The sequence below is a fragment of the Leiobunum rupestre genome, chromosome 7, assembly GCF_980474605.1.
Source record: "Leiobunum rupestre chromosome 7, qqLeiRupe1.1.hap1, whole genome shotgun sequence".
NCBI lineage: Eukaryota > Metazoa > Arthropoda > Arachnida > Opiliones > Sclerosomatidae > Leiobunum > Leiobunum rupestre.
This window is the reverse complement of record NC_143390.1, coordinates 5,577,702-5,593,169: the sequence shown is the minus strand read 5'-3', so window position 1 is coordinate 5,593,169 and position 15,468 is coordinate 5,577,702. Positions and strand designations below refer to the sequence as shown.

At 37.6% G+C, this 15,468-nt stretch overlaps 2 non-coding genes across 2 annotated transcripts; one reads left to right on the top strand and one right to left on the bottom strand.

The window, feature by feature from the left end:
* Positions 1 to 3,278: 3,278 nt before the first annotated feature.
* Positions 3,279 to 3,351, top strand: TRNAR-UCU (transfer RNA arginine (anticodon UCU)). The gene has a single exon. It is a non-coding gene; the product is annotated as a tRNA-Arg (tRNA).
* A 4,810-nt stretch (positions 3,352 to 8,161) lies between these two features.
* Positions 8,162 to 8,233, bottom strand: TRNAP-AGG (transfer RNA proline (anticodon AGG)). Its single transcript has one exon. It is a non-coding gene; the product is annotated as a tRNA-Pro (tRNA).
* Between the last annotated feature and the right edge of the window lie 7,235 nt (positions 8,234 to 15,468).

Below are 15,468 nucleotides of genomic sequence, written 5' to 3'. Positions count from 1 at the left end.
CGTAAATAGCGCCACCGCAGACCCCGAGAACTATAGGGGGCCTCCAAAGATTTATGATTAAAATCGGTGCTATTTAAAAGGGCTCCAAGTCGTTTTACGCGGGGGGGGGGGGGGGCGGAGTTCCTAGTTACGCCACTGAATCGCTCATGATATGAATACACAAGTTAAAGGGACCCACCAGCGTTTGAAATTAACCAGTTTCCCGCGCTGGTTTCCAGAATATGATGGTCGTATCTGCTACCACATGGTAAATCCGGCCTGAATTTTTTCCAACGCCGCGCTGGTGTGGACTTTTAATTTCTGATTATTCTGAACTTCCGGTTCCAAATATGGGCTTCTTATTTATTTTATGTCAAAGTACAATTGAAGATGCGTAATGAGATTAACCTATCCCAAAGTTAGGAGTAATTTTATTGATTATGGACCCAATTTTCTAAGTTGTCGGAAATTTGAAGACCACATCTATAAAATAAGGCCGCCGTTTTTCATCTTTTTTCAATTTGTCTAGGGTGAAAAGCTATTTTCCTTAAACTTTAGTTTTAAAACGTTTGTACAAGATTATTGAGCGTTGATTGACCCACCTACGGCCTTGCTTCGATTCCATTTCAATGCGCATCTGTAATTTAAAAGAAACAATATTGTATATTGCTCATCTCCTCTTTCATAAAGGATCGCTGGCAGATATTTCCGCTCGTTGAATGTCCTTTATATTTTAAACATACAGAACATTTCACGCGGGCTGATAAGTTGTTTGGAAGTCGCAACTACATTTTAATAGACAGTTTCAGCAACTCATGAAAACGCGTTAACGCGAACGTCTACACTAGATTTGAAAAATTTATCTGACGTTTTGATCGTCAGGATCTTATGATTCCAGCATTTCGACGAATTAATCCTAAAAAAAGGAATAGGCTTAGGTAATAATTTTAATTGAAAAATTTCTGATGTTTGGAACGTCGGGATTTAATGATTCCAGCATTTCAAAAATCACTGATCAGACGACGAATCGATCCTAAAAAAGTAATAGGCTTAGGTAATAATTTTAAGTTACAGAAAAATATTTGATTGAAATGGTAAATGAAAATATATCATATTGCATAATTTAATCGTAGTAAATGCGTGAAATAACCCGTTGTGTTGACTAAATCAGTATCCTGTTGGAAACACAGATGGCGCCTTATTTATCTTCAACGGACGTTAAAACGTGAAAACGTTTTTGCATACAACAATTTGTAACCAAACACCAGAGAGAGTAATACACGTTCGCGTTTACGCATTCTCATGAGTCGCTGAAACTGTCTAATGATAGTTGTATTTCTTTATTTTTTATTTTAGCCGCTTCCGCGCGTAGCTCGTATCCATCGCTGAACGATTTATAATATTTAAGGGCAATATCAGTCGATTAACCTCCATTCTTTAGCCTTGGCACCGTAACAGTGCGAGGGAGAGATATTAGAGGAATTATCGAAGGCTCCCCAGAAGCGTGGCCTCAGATTATGATTTATAGCTCTCATTACATTTTATCTTTGCGGGGTTTAGTCAAATGAAAGTGTTTTCCCATACAGCGCTAGGCTATTTCGGGAGAGGCACTTCTTAAGCTGGAAATTGGAAGATTAAGATCAAAGGAAAGCTGGCGATAGCCTGATAAGACGACATTCTCTCGATTATAATGCGTGAAAATCCCGTAATACATTTTTACTTAAATCCTCCTACCTTACTTTTGACGATTCTTCCTAAGACATTGCTCCTAATCCCTTTATCGACTTATGGTTGGAGCCTTTTTTCCGGGAAATTAATTCGGCTGCCTTTATCGTGAATTTACTAAATCGGCTATTATCGCGCCACAATGTGGGCGCCACCAATATGTTCAAGCAATACACCGACAGCACGGTTATCATTACATATTGATAACTAAGAAAAGTACTATTTAAATTTTTTTTCACAACTCACCACCCCTAAGGTCGATTTTTTTGAATATATGTAATATGACCTACGTAAATAAAATATTTAAAAAAAAATTAAATGGACTAATAACATAACATTGAGATATCGTTATTTCATTGCATACAATGATTTGCTTACATTTTCGAATTCTGGAAAAATCCTTCACCCATTCTGACTTAAAGGGATCCCTCACTCACAACAGGGGAAGGCATAGGGGTCACAAAAAATCTGGTTTTGAAGCACACTGCAAGTCTGGATTTTATGTTACCCCTATGCCTCCCCCTGTTGTGAGTGATGGATCCCTTTAAAAGAGATAATTTTGTATTTATTTTTTGCTGCATAGTATTGATGAGCTAGGGCATATTATAGCCATTCGCTTCCAAAAGAAAATAAAAACATATCCGGTACAAAGAATACAATAATTAAATTTGAATTACTGTCAAAAAATGTAGTTAAAAATTATTAAGTGGTAGTACAGAAATTAACGATTATTTGCCTGAAAGCAAATAACAAAATTAATTAGAGAGAGAGAGCTCTTTCCTTAGAAGGGATTTAAATTGAAGAATGGAAGAAGCCCCAGTGAACGAGTCGAGAAGCGAGCAGTACGATCGAAAAAGGAAATCTTTTTAACGTCAGTCCTACGATGTCCCAGGGCAAACTTTTGGAACTGCCACGAGTGACCCGATCACTGGTGTTCTTAAAAACGAAAAAGGACTGATCGGGGCAGTTAGAATTGGATAAAGGTTTACCAGATAGAGGAAGGAACGACGATCAACCAGACAAGGCCAGTTGAGAGTGCCAATTTGCTGCTCACGTGATAGGGACCACTATCTAGCAGAAACCTGTAGAATGAATGTTTGAGGAAAACCGATAGCTATAATCAAGGCATAGTGAGTAGTTATGTCCGCCCCATGTTTTGGCTGCTTGCTCGTAACGTCGCAGGCATACGTCGTAGCTAAGCCGCGCCTTGATTAAATGAGCGGAAGAGAAGAGTGACATTTTCGGCCGGAAGGTGAGCGGACCTTAGAGATTTCTATGTTCGTTGACCCGTTTGATGAGACGAGCGGAATTTCTTATATTCTGTTCGAGCTGAGCGCGAGTGAGCTTTAACAGTATTCAATTCGAAAATGATCAAATAAGAGAGCTTGAAATATCAGTAAACCCGTTTCATATGAGCGGTTTTGAGAGAGAGACATTAGCTAATCCGCTCTTGAGAAAAGTGTGAGATAGAAATATTTCGACTTAGCATAAGCGGCTTGTGAGCTAAGATTCAATTTTAAAAAAAGCCCCTCACTACATGTCGTTCAAACGGCTAGTAGAAATATTAGCGTGTGGTCTCTGTGGTGTAGTGGATAGCACATCGGACTTCTAATCCGAAGGTCCTGGGTTCGATCCCCAGCAGAGATGCACCTAATGCGCAATTTTTTTTTAGGTACTTTACATGTCGCTCGAATAGCCAGTAAGAATGTCGTTATTTGGTCTCTATGGCATAGTGGATATCTTATCGGGCTTTTAATCCGAAGGTCCTGCGTTTGATCCTCAGCTACTTTTACTTTACATACCGCTCAAATGGCCGATTAAAAAGTTCAAGCGTGGCCTCTGTGGGGAAGTGGATAGCGCATCGGACAATCCGAGAGTCCTGGGATCGATACCCAGCTGAGATGCGCTGTGCTTTTACTTTGCATATCGGTCGAATTGCCAGTTAGAATGTCGTCATGTGGTCGCTGTGGTGCAGTGGTTTGCCTATCGGACTTCTAATCCGCAGATCTTGGGTTAAGTTAAGATGTTAAGCTCGTATATAATAATGTCAGGAGAACCCGTCCAAAGTGTAGAATAATCGCGTAAGGTACAATTACAGCTAATGTTTGATCTTTATCCGGCTTGAAATCTTTTATTTAAGGTCGCGTACGTTTGATAACGAAAGACGAAACCAAATCCCCGAGTGTGTAAGTAAATTCCGAGTCTTTATTTTATTTCGTAAATTCTTCTTGATTTATATTTCTCTTCACTTCCGTACAGTAACAGAACTAGGCTGTATTTATTTCGGCATCTTGCTTGTGTGTGGTAACCTCTTTTTCTCCTAAACAGTAAATTTATCACTCGATTCTTCGCCACCATAGACCGACACATTTCGTCCTACATTTTGTCGTTCTTATTTGTTGAGTTAAATAAAATACAATGGGTGTATGAGACGCGTATTCGCCAGGCCTGTTTTCAAACTTTCCTAAAAATACCACCTGCCATTGAAAGGAAAAAAACCACAGCCAAACTTTAACCGACAGACGAAAAAATAAGTTCAAGAAAATGTTGATAGTTTTTATTTTGGAAGAGCGCCAGCTTTGACACAAAAATATGTGCCTGGTAATAATAAAATTGAATGAACAATAGTCAGGCTGTCACAACGGTCAAACGTAATCAGCATCAGTTTATCTAGAGGTTTAAAGGAAATAACAAAAATGATCTTGAAAGATAGGTGCATTACCCCTTCCGCTGTTCGGGCTGCTAGCGAAACGCCATCCACTACGTTATAAGTCTGTTACTGTCTGTAACATTTTTCCAGAAGTATTAAATGTATTATAAATATTTGCATAATTGCTATCGTAGCCTTGACAACGTCTCTCTAGTAGCCCATGAACTTTAGAGTTTGACCCTTATCAGTGACGGACTGGGTCTAATATTTTGGGCTGTCAGAAGACAAAGGGCCCCAGCTTTAACAACTATAACGCTATCATGTTTGAAGGGCCCACTTAATTCATGAACGGTCCGTGGGGCCCACCTGCCATCGGGCAGGTTCACTCTATGGCCAGTCCGCCACTGACCCATATCATTTGATCATCCTGATGACAACAAATTGCCACACAGGTAGTTTTGTATAACAAAAAAAATATTAAAAGTATCCCCCCCTCTAAAGCGTAAGCTTCCGAAGTCATCTTAAAAAATGGCCGTTACGAACATAGAAATCTCATAGGTAACTAGAATGCTACCGTGTAACTGGCAAATGGACCAAACGCCGTGGCAGACGATAGCCAGATCTCAGCCAATCAGAGCTCAAAGAGTGGTTCTGCCAAGAATTTAATGTCACCAGAGAGAATGACGTCACCCATCTCCCACTATAGTAGCAGAATCAAGAAGGATTATTATCCTCCTTGGCGGAACCACTCTACGGCCTCTCATTGGCTGAAGGTTCAAAATGAACTGGCGTCAAGCTCGGCCGTAGGCGGCAGCATTCTAGTTACCTATGAGATTTCTATGGTTACGAACACCTTCCTTTGTAGTATTCCCCGAGGGGTAAGACACTCTGCGAACTTGGTGTACACTGCCGTAGCTTTGACAGTGCAAAATGGAACTCGCGAACTCTTGAAAATATGTACCTTTAACAGTGCTAAATGCACGAACTCGGTGTACAGATTATCTGAGACTGTCTTACCCCTCGGTATTCCCGATGATTTTCAAAATTTATGATAATTTGTATTAAATTATTCAGTTCTTTGATTATAAAATGGCCATCAGGAATACCATCCATTGTAATATCCACAATAATTTATAGTCATAGACATGAAAAATCTAAGTACAGTCAAGAATGTATTGAAGTTACTAAGAATATTGGACTACAGGATTCTTAGTAACTTCAATACATTCTTGGTACAGTATACACAGCGATATTAGCGCACTCAAGAATGTATTGAAGTTACTAAGAATATTTCAGCATAGAATTGACCCCTGGTACAATCCTCACAGTCAGGGCCGTGCAGAGGTATCCTGGGGCCCGGGGCAAACTTACTCGCGGGCCCCTTCGATTTGCACCCCCCCCCCCCTTGAGCCATAAAAACTTTTCCCGAGTTATCTTGATTTGCACCCCCCTCCCTTGAGCTTCTTCGATGGGCCCTACAGCTACGGGCCCTCCTCGTGGGCCCTTTTCGCCCGGGCCCCGGGGATTTTGCCCCCCCTGCCCCCCCCTCTGCACGGCCCTGCTCACAGTCATACCATATAGCAAACGTGAATGGGAAAGCAGACGAATTTAATGGGAGCCATCACTCACAACAGGGGGAGGCATAGGGGTAACATAAAATCCAGACTTGCAGTGTGCTTCAAAACCAGTTTTTTTGTGACCCCTATGCCTCCTCCTGTTGTGAGTGATGGATCCCTTTAAGCTACAAAGGCTGCGAGGATGGGAATCAGAATCCTGTAGTCCAATATTCTTAGTCACTTCAATACATTCTTGGCGCACTATATAATAATTTTCATAACAAAGGAAATAGTTCATGGTGGCAATTTTAAAAGATGACGTCGAAAGTTTACTCTCTAGAGGGGGCTTCTATCTAATATTCATTCTGATAAGACCACGGTCGTAGTAGGCTGTATGATGCTTGGAGCACCGGTATATAAATTTCGAACCCCATGTTGTCTATCTGTCCTAGAATGTAGAGACCAATATTCGCCCTCCCTCACTAACTTACTCGGACTAATATAAACACCAATCGGATTGTTCTGAGAAAACTCGAATAGATCCATTTCGTTTGGATTGTCTAATCATAGACTAATGAAAGATTCTCCTGGACAGCTCTCTTCTCCAAAACGCGTCATCTCATTGTAACCCTCAACCAAAGCGAAATGGAATTCATCTTCACTAACGACGTAAGTTAGAACAAAATACCCCAAGATATACAGGGAGTTTAAAGAAGTATGCACAAATTTTAAGGAGTTGTAGGGGGTGAATTGAGAAGTATGCCTGTTGTTTTCCCATTTTCCTACGATGAGGTAATAGAGTGCCAGAGAACTTCAAAGTGTGGCCTACTAGCCCCTGGAAGAAGGCTGCAACAAGCGCAAAACCAAGCAGCAGGGAAATGCGAACATAAAGGTTTGGGTTCGTGTGATAGGGGAAAAAGGACTTTGTAAACAAATCGAGGTAACCAGCCTAATAAAGTAAACAGTATTTAAAGTCCCTGCTGCTTGGTTTTGTGCTTGTTGCAGTCTTCTTCCAGGGGCTAGTAGGCCACACTTTGAAGCGCTCTGGCGCTCTTTTAACTCATCGTAGGAAAATGGGGAAAACATACATACTTCTCAACTCACCCCCTACAACTCCTTCAATTTTTTTTATAACTTTTGAAACACCCTGTATAAACCGAATGAAATACCCCTTTTAAGTTGGGCTTGTTCCCTGAGGTATTTTCTACTAGTATATCATTCAACAGTAGACTTAGCTTTGTTTCGGTATAGACAATTCATTTGGCAAAACAAAAGTTAGGTTTTCTCAAACAGCTAAATGAAAAAGTTGCGGAGCCCGCCCACCACGGCCAAAAATGTACATACGGTATATGACAAACACTTCATGATTGAAACGTAGCTTGAAGTTAAAATAAGTTAACTTATACGTACTTTTGTACGTAATCAAAGCGAAGACCAAAGCATATTTTCACACTTAGGAAATGAGAAAACGGACCCAAACTGTTAATTTCTTATCTCAAGCACTATAATACTTTATCTTGTACGCACTCGACAAAATAATCTAGAGTCATTAAAATGCTTGAGAATTAAAACACTTAAAAAGCTACTTGCCGCCGTTTTACTGCCGCTCTCTAAAAAGGAACGCTTTTATTTTGAGAGGAAACAGTTATTTCACGTCATGTTTTATTAGATTTAAGAAATGTAGCCTGAAACGCACACACTTTCAACAGTGGCGTAGCTAAAGGGCAAGGGGCCTCGGTGCAAAAAAACAAATGGGCCCACTAACCAATATGTTTCCAAAAAAATTTAAAAATTTTTAAATGAAAACTCACAATCTTTTGCGCGCTTTAATGTTTGAAAAATTATCAATAACTTCGTTAAAATTCAATTTTGAAGCGTCGAAGTATTTACGTTACATAAATACGTGCATTTCCTGAATTTTTCCACAGTATAGCCTAGGCTTAGGGCCACCTGAGCTATGGGGCCCCGGTGCACCGCACCGCCCAGCCCCATGATAGCTACGCCACTGACTTTCAAACGAAAATGTTTTCAGCGATTTTAAATTCTACCGCAGCGCCATCTCAAAGTCAGACTTCAAACGAGGGAATTTTGGTAAAGAAAAATTAAAAGCGCGTCTAAAAACACTCGGCGGTAGTGCAACTATCATGCTGAAGCCTGAAGGTGACGTAAAAGAGATAAAGGTGGTCCTAGACCTACCAAAATAAGACCAGTAACGGCGGTCTGATAAAAAGAGGTAGCATGTTAACAAGCCGGGTCCGTCCGGGATTTGAACCCGGGACCTCTCGCACCCTAAGCGAGAATCATACCCCTAGACCAACGGACCACACAAACTATAAAGCACAATGTAAGAACTTTTTAACAATATTTGGATAAAAATTCCTGGATCGACGTCACTCAAATTTTTTTTCTATATTTCTACAAACATTTTTAACAATTCAACAATTGACAAACCTCTTTATTGTAACTTACTTTTTGAAAAATATATATAAAGTCTTTACGCGAAGATAATAATAATCAACTAGGCTAATACCCAAGGCACTACCTTAGGCCTACAACTTTAAAATAATTTGGTATGTACGAAATATTTTAATTTTGATATTTATTAAGATTCTTTGTTATTTGAATAAGATTGAAGTGTAGTATCTTTTTACCATCATTTCGCAAGTGGCAGAAACAATTAAAAGTGAGTATGAACCTAATTAAATATCGTCTCAGCAGAGTCATTCTCCCTAAATATAAAGCAAACACGTGACCGACGTGTGCAATTAGGAAACCGTTGCTTACGTAATAATAAAGGCCCGCTCACGGGAAAGTCCATCAATCATCAATTCTGGCATATTGGTTCGACAATTCTGGCCACTAGGTTAACTCGTATCCTCGTTGCCTAGGCAGCAGCAAGGTTTCAACTTTCCAGAGACTGTTGCTTTATAGGCTTCGTGCGTAGTTTAAATTTTGGTCATAATTAACGGCGTCTACCGACCGATTTTTAAATTGAATATATGAAAGCTGTCTGCTCGATCAAATTTTTTTCTGCGCAACTGCAGTAAGTTCAACCGAAGAACCTAGAAATTCAAAAGTCGTCTGCTATTTCTTCACATATTTAGTTGACGATTATTAAGGCAGATGGCGCTATATTTCCTAAGCTCGAAGCCTATACATCACAACAAATTTGGGATGCAATTTACTTCTTTAGCTTCTTGAAAAGAAACGAAAGAGACACATATTTCATTAATTTAAATGGTTTTAATATAAATTGTTGTTTTATCTGAATGGAAAGTGTTAAGCCTAACGTTTGGAAAACCCCTCATTAGGTCCAGATCGGAGAGCCATCTTTTGCGAATCAGAATCCAAGAAACCAATCGTCATGTTGTTAAAATGTACCCCCCTTTTGGACGAGAGGATTGGACGGGCCTTTAAATAACATTGGCAACGAGGGAACCAATGAGATAACGAGTTGATTTTATTATTTTTTGGGGGAAGCAGATTACTTTTATCATAAGTGGATAATAAACATAAGTATGGCACAGAACGAATTCGGTTCATGATAGTGGAGTGATTGCGAAATAGGAAGTTTCCGAACAGGAAATTCTTCCCTTCCTATTCTTTCCGTTGGCCAAATAGTTGGTTAGTTTGATGGCGAGAAATACGAGCGTACACGCGTTTAGGTTTGAAATTTGAAAAAACTAACTTCTGAAATGGAGCCAGCGTTTATAATAGTTATTTTTATCTTCCGATTGAATAATTCATCATTATTTTCCAAAAGTAAGCGTTATTTACACTTTTGAAAGCATTTCAATTTCAATAGGCCTTGGCTGGTCCGTCGAAAAGGCTGCCGGTGGATCTTGGATTAATAATATGTTACATATTATTAATCCAAGGGTGGACCGTCGCCGATTTTCCGGGCATCTTCCAAATACTATAGGAGCAGTTCGCTTAAAGTTGTCGGTCCGTCGGTACGCAATGGCTTACGTTGTCATTGGCGAAACAAACTGTCATTAAAAAAATTGCGTTGGGTGAATAGGAAGTGCATACTTCTGTTTATTATACACTTATGCTTTTAGCTAGAACCAATTAACGCAAGGAAGAACTTGGAACCGACACAGTTTTCATTTCCATGTAGTTCTTTATATATTTTTGTAAAAGTCAGATGGCGTCATCTAGTGAGCGTAATCGAAACTATTAATAATGGAAACTCACAAATATCAAATTTTTAAAATATATCTTCTAAATATATTTTTGGAAAATGCTGTTACGATAATTTTTTATAATATTAATTAATAATGAATAAAATTACATTCTAAATAAAAAACTACGAAGTAATTCTTAAATATATTAAATTATAAAATAGTAAAATTTTTAAACTATAAATTAAATTCATACGCGATATGCAAATATTATAAAATATAACGTATTTATAAAAAATAATTTGATTATAATAATTAAAGGGAATATAACCTCAGGTATTTGGTGTGGAACACCAACTTTGCAGCTCTGGCCGCTCTTGCCTTTGGATTCAAAAATGTTTGGCGCCACTGTACAGGGAAGTTTGAAAAATTTAAGGGGTCTTCCATAAAGATTGCTTTGCAGGTTATATTCCCTTTAAGAAAATAATAATTATGAAAGATGACTCTTGTTCCGTTCAAGAGATGGCGCTCTAGACCTAAAATCCAGATGGACCCTGATATTGGGCAATAAGCAGCCAAGCATGGGCAAACTACTACTTTCTCTCTAACTTCATCTTTCTTTCCCTCGCTCGAGCACTCGACTCACTCGCGAGCACTCACCCACTCACTCTGTTACTATTATACGAAAGTGTTCATATTATTTTCGTTCCTATTGTATAAAGGTTTTCGTTCTTATTAGTAAAAGCATAAGTTAATGATACCTCTAAGTAGACAAATGGCTATGCTGCCTATGGCGGATATGCTTGTCCAAATCGACCTATGTCTCTCCGTACTGCGTATCAAAGTAGCCTTAACATACACTTGGAACTGCCGAAGCTGACGTTTCTTTAATCCCGTTTGGTGCAAGGCTATAGTCAGTTGCAGGCTAAGAAAGACAAAATATATAGTACAGTCGGCGCAAGGATACCTCAGACCATTTCCGGCCAGTCGACCGCGCGTAATTTAAATTTGACCACTTTACGGTCAATTTCAAATTTCGTGAGTTTCATAGTTTTTTCGCGCCATCTAGGAACCGAAATAGGAATCTATTTTTTAATTTCATGTTGTCATGAGTTTCATTACTGAATGCAGATAAAGAAGGTTCGATAATTGAAGCTCCAAATATTTTAAATAGCCCAAGAGGTTTCTATAAAAAGCATGATAAAGGTTTATTGTTAACAGGTAAAGATAAAAATATAATTTTAAACGTCTATAGCTCATTAAGACAACGTTACCCCCAAGAAAGCGTGGTAACTATTTTAAAAGAAACTGCCGATTTAACTGGTAAGACGTAGAAATAAATTTACAAAATTAAATAATTATACATACTATTTTAAATTTAAGAATGATAGGAATGCCTTATCTTTTAAATTTGCTCGCCACCACAATTATGAAATTAAAAAATAAAGATTCCAATTTCGGTCTCTAGATGGCGCTAAAAGACGACAAAAAGAGCAAAATTCGAATTTGACCGTAAAATGGCCAAATTCAAATTTCGCGCGGTGGAATGACCGGAAACGATCTGAGGCATCCTTGCGCCGATTGTACTATATATTTTGTCTTTCTTAGCCTGCAACTCACTATAGCTTGAACTTCCCCAAAAGAGATAAATTTCGGTATTCCCTTAGAAAATTCGTTCCCCCCCAGAGGCAAAAGAACGTTTTTTTTTGCTATTGGTTTATTTCTCTCAGCCCAATATAGTTTCATTCTCGACCGCACAGCGGCGCTGGGTCCGAGATATTTTTAAAATCTTTCATTTTCGCGGGAATCGGAGAGACAAGATTTGACATCACATTTTCTGGACAAAGATTCCACCTTGAAAGGGCTTATTTGTCTACTTAGAGGTATCATTAACTTATGGTAAAAGGTTTCGTTTGTATTCCATAAAAGTGCTTTCTATTCCATAAAAGTGCTTTCTATTCCATTAAAGTGCTTTCTATTCAATAAAAGTGCTTTCTATTCCATTAAAGTGCTTTCTATTCAATAAAAGTGCTTTCTATTCTATAAAAGTGCTTATTATTCCCAAAAAGTGCTTTATATTCTATAAAAGTACTTTCTATTCCCAAAAAGGGCTTTCTATTCCATAAAAGTGCTTTCTATTTCATAAAAGTGCTTTCTATTCTATAAAAGTGCTTTCTATTCTATAAAAGTGCTTTCTATTCCCAAAAAGTGCTTTCTATTCCATAAAAGTGCTTTCTATTCCATAAGAGTGCTTTCTATTCCCAAAAAGTACTTTCTATTCCATAAAAGTGCTTTCTATTCTATAAAAGTGCTTTCTATTTCATAAAAGTGCTTTCTATTCTATAAAAGTGCTTTCTATTCCATAAAAGTACTTTCTATTCCATAAAAGTTGTTTATATTTCATAAAAGTGCTTTCTATTCCCAAAAAGTACTTTCTATTCCATAAAAGTGCTTTATATTTCATAAAAGTGCTTTCTATTCCCAAAAAGTACTTTCTATTCCATAAAAGTACTTTCTATTCCATAAAAGTGCTTTATATTTCATAAAAGTGCTTTCTATTCCCAAAAAGTACTTTCTATTCCCAAAAAGTACTTTCTATTCCCAAAAAGTACTTTCTATTTCATAAAAGTGCTTTCTATTCCCAAAAAGTACTTTCTATTCCATAAAAGTGCTTTCTATTCTATGTTATTGAATATATTTAGGTTTTTCGCGTTAGGCTCCTCATATTGATGTCCAAAGTATTTGTTTCCATTTCTCAATTTGAAATTTAATTTGAGACAGTTCGGTAAAGTGACCCCAGATTCCCACTTTGAGCTGCTCTCGCGTTTCTGTGTTTAATTGCCAGTAGCGAAACGCTCGAAACCGCAGAACTGCGAGATGAAAAAGGATATTGAATATAAAAATATAGCCAAGGCCGAAACATTTAGGATGACATACGACTTTCTGCAAGAAATTACCGTCTAATAAAAAGTGTTGAAAATGAAATTAAATAATTGAGAGAGAGATTAAGCCAGTTGGAAAAAATTAACGCGTAGGAAGAACGCGTACTTCTAATTACGATTATTTGAAAGATATTTTACATTGAAAATTGTACAAGTTTAAATGTAAAAGCTTAATCTCTTTTTGGTGTTGATTTTGATTCAATTTAATTTCTGAAATCATTTTACTCTCAGAATGGAAATCCGTGTTAAAAATAGCTGGGGGAATTTTATTGTTAAAGGCATTAAATTGAATTAAGGTTAGTTTACTACTAACAGTAGTTAATAAGAAAGTACTCCAGATTTTACTGAAGATTTCTAATTCTATTTCTAATTTAACAACAACAATAATTATAATGTTTATTTCGCCAATATTTTGCTAGCATATACATGGAAGTTATCAGAATTAAACAAACAATTATGAAATGAATAAAATTTTAAATGGAACTGAAAAAATAAAATTACACTAAAATAGAAGCCAATTAGAAAATAAATACTAGAGCTAATACATTATAATAAAGTTTAGGAGTCTCCATAATTGGCCAAAACCAAGCGTATGTATTAGTGTAACTGTTGTAAGTCGGAACATTTTCCGCAGCAAATGACCGAGACCTTTTTTCTGGAACATTTTGCGTATTTTTCCGAAAAAAATAAAAAAACGTTTTCACTCCATGATTAGTCTAATATTGTTTGCATATTTAAATAAAGCGGCATTTTCGCCTCATTTTCTCGAATCTAAAAGTAAAACTAAACCTCTAGACTAGCTTTAAATTGATTAACAATGTAACACTATTAATGTTTTGTAGTATGTTTAAAACCCTTAAAAAGTAATTAATGTTTCAATTTTTAATTTTTCCGATTTGCGAAATATTTTACGCAATTTGGAAAATTTTACGTAAAATTAACAACACTAGTATGTATTCACATATTTGGATACTGGCTTTTATAAATATACAATATTCCGGTTCAGGTTGTACAGGTTGATAATCGGGCATAATTGGGACACAAGTTTGTAATTATTTTTCACGCATGTCAGTTTCCTATCTTCAACGTGGTGTTTACCGAGATCTACTTATAGCATGAGCACATATTTTTGGTGGACTTGGTCCTAAGACTGGTGGTGCCTTGGGTTTCAATGAGATGAATCCACCAACGGTCACTGAATTATGAATAATTAAAACAATGGTAATAGAACCGTTAATTGTAATAAGAAAAAACGCGACTTTGGCAGAATATGCTTTCGAGGCGGTTACAAAATTAAGACTAATCTAGACTCATCAGAAACCGCCACGAAGACATATTCTACATAAGTGCTGTGTTTTTTCTTATTAAAATTAACGGTTCTATTACCATTGTTTTACTTTATGACTTGTGCATTAGCTTAGCCGATTATTATTATTATTATTATTATTAACTGTAAACTAAGTCATTAGTGCAGGGACCGGTGATTAAATATTTGGTTTTTAAGTATTTTCTCGCTAGAGGCGCTTAGCTTTTAGGGTATGACCGTATGACGTCAATTCTACATCACTCCACACATAGCTAATGGTATTTGATCAACTGATAAAATTACGGATCATAATTATAGAGTTATTGTCTTGACTAAAAATAGGTGTGTCCCTAAAATATAACAAGAAAAAAAATTAATGTATGAACGTTTTTCATCGCGTCACGAGCTCAAACTTTTCACTATTTTATTGTCAAGCGCGTTTCACACGTAGACTTCAAATTCCAAAATCTTTATCGACTCGAGCGCGCTCTCTCTATCTTCAATAACTATACACTCTTTTACGAAGTCGGCCATTTCATTACAGGCCTAATTTAAAATAGTACAGGCAAGGGCGCCTGCGCGCGCTCATCAACTCGAGACGTCGCGTGCACTTGACCGCGTGAAGCGGCCTTGCATGCACTATTTAAAATCAGACCTGTAATAAAATGGCAGCTCTCACAAATAAGGATATAAAAGAGTGTATAGCTAGTGACGTTGAAAAAAAAACATTTATACCTGACGTCCCCTTTGTTCAGGATATTTGAAGGGAAAGATTTCACATTGACATTGTAGCCAAAATTCGTTAAGTTCTTGTCATTCTCGCTCGCCGTCTGTATACGTGGTGTATGTGAAACACAGGGTACAATTATAGTCAAGAATTTATTGAGGTTAAGAGAGAATATGAAGCGGTAACTATAGCTTCGGTTGTCACTATACCCGTATCTTCTCCAACTAGACATAAGTATATGTATTTGTACCCCGCTGCTCCGCCTTAAGCACTACAGCGGCCACCTTAAACAACCAGCCCTGGACAAAAGTGCGCTTTGCGAAACAACGTTCGGCCAGTGAGACAGCCATTTTGACCGCCTCACATATAGCAAACAAACGCCCTCATCACGGCCCAACAAAAGGCGACACCATGGGCTGCCCGAGACCCACCCTCGCACAGCTGAGGACTAGAGTGGCT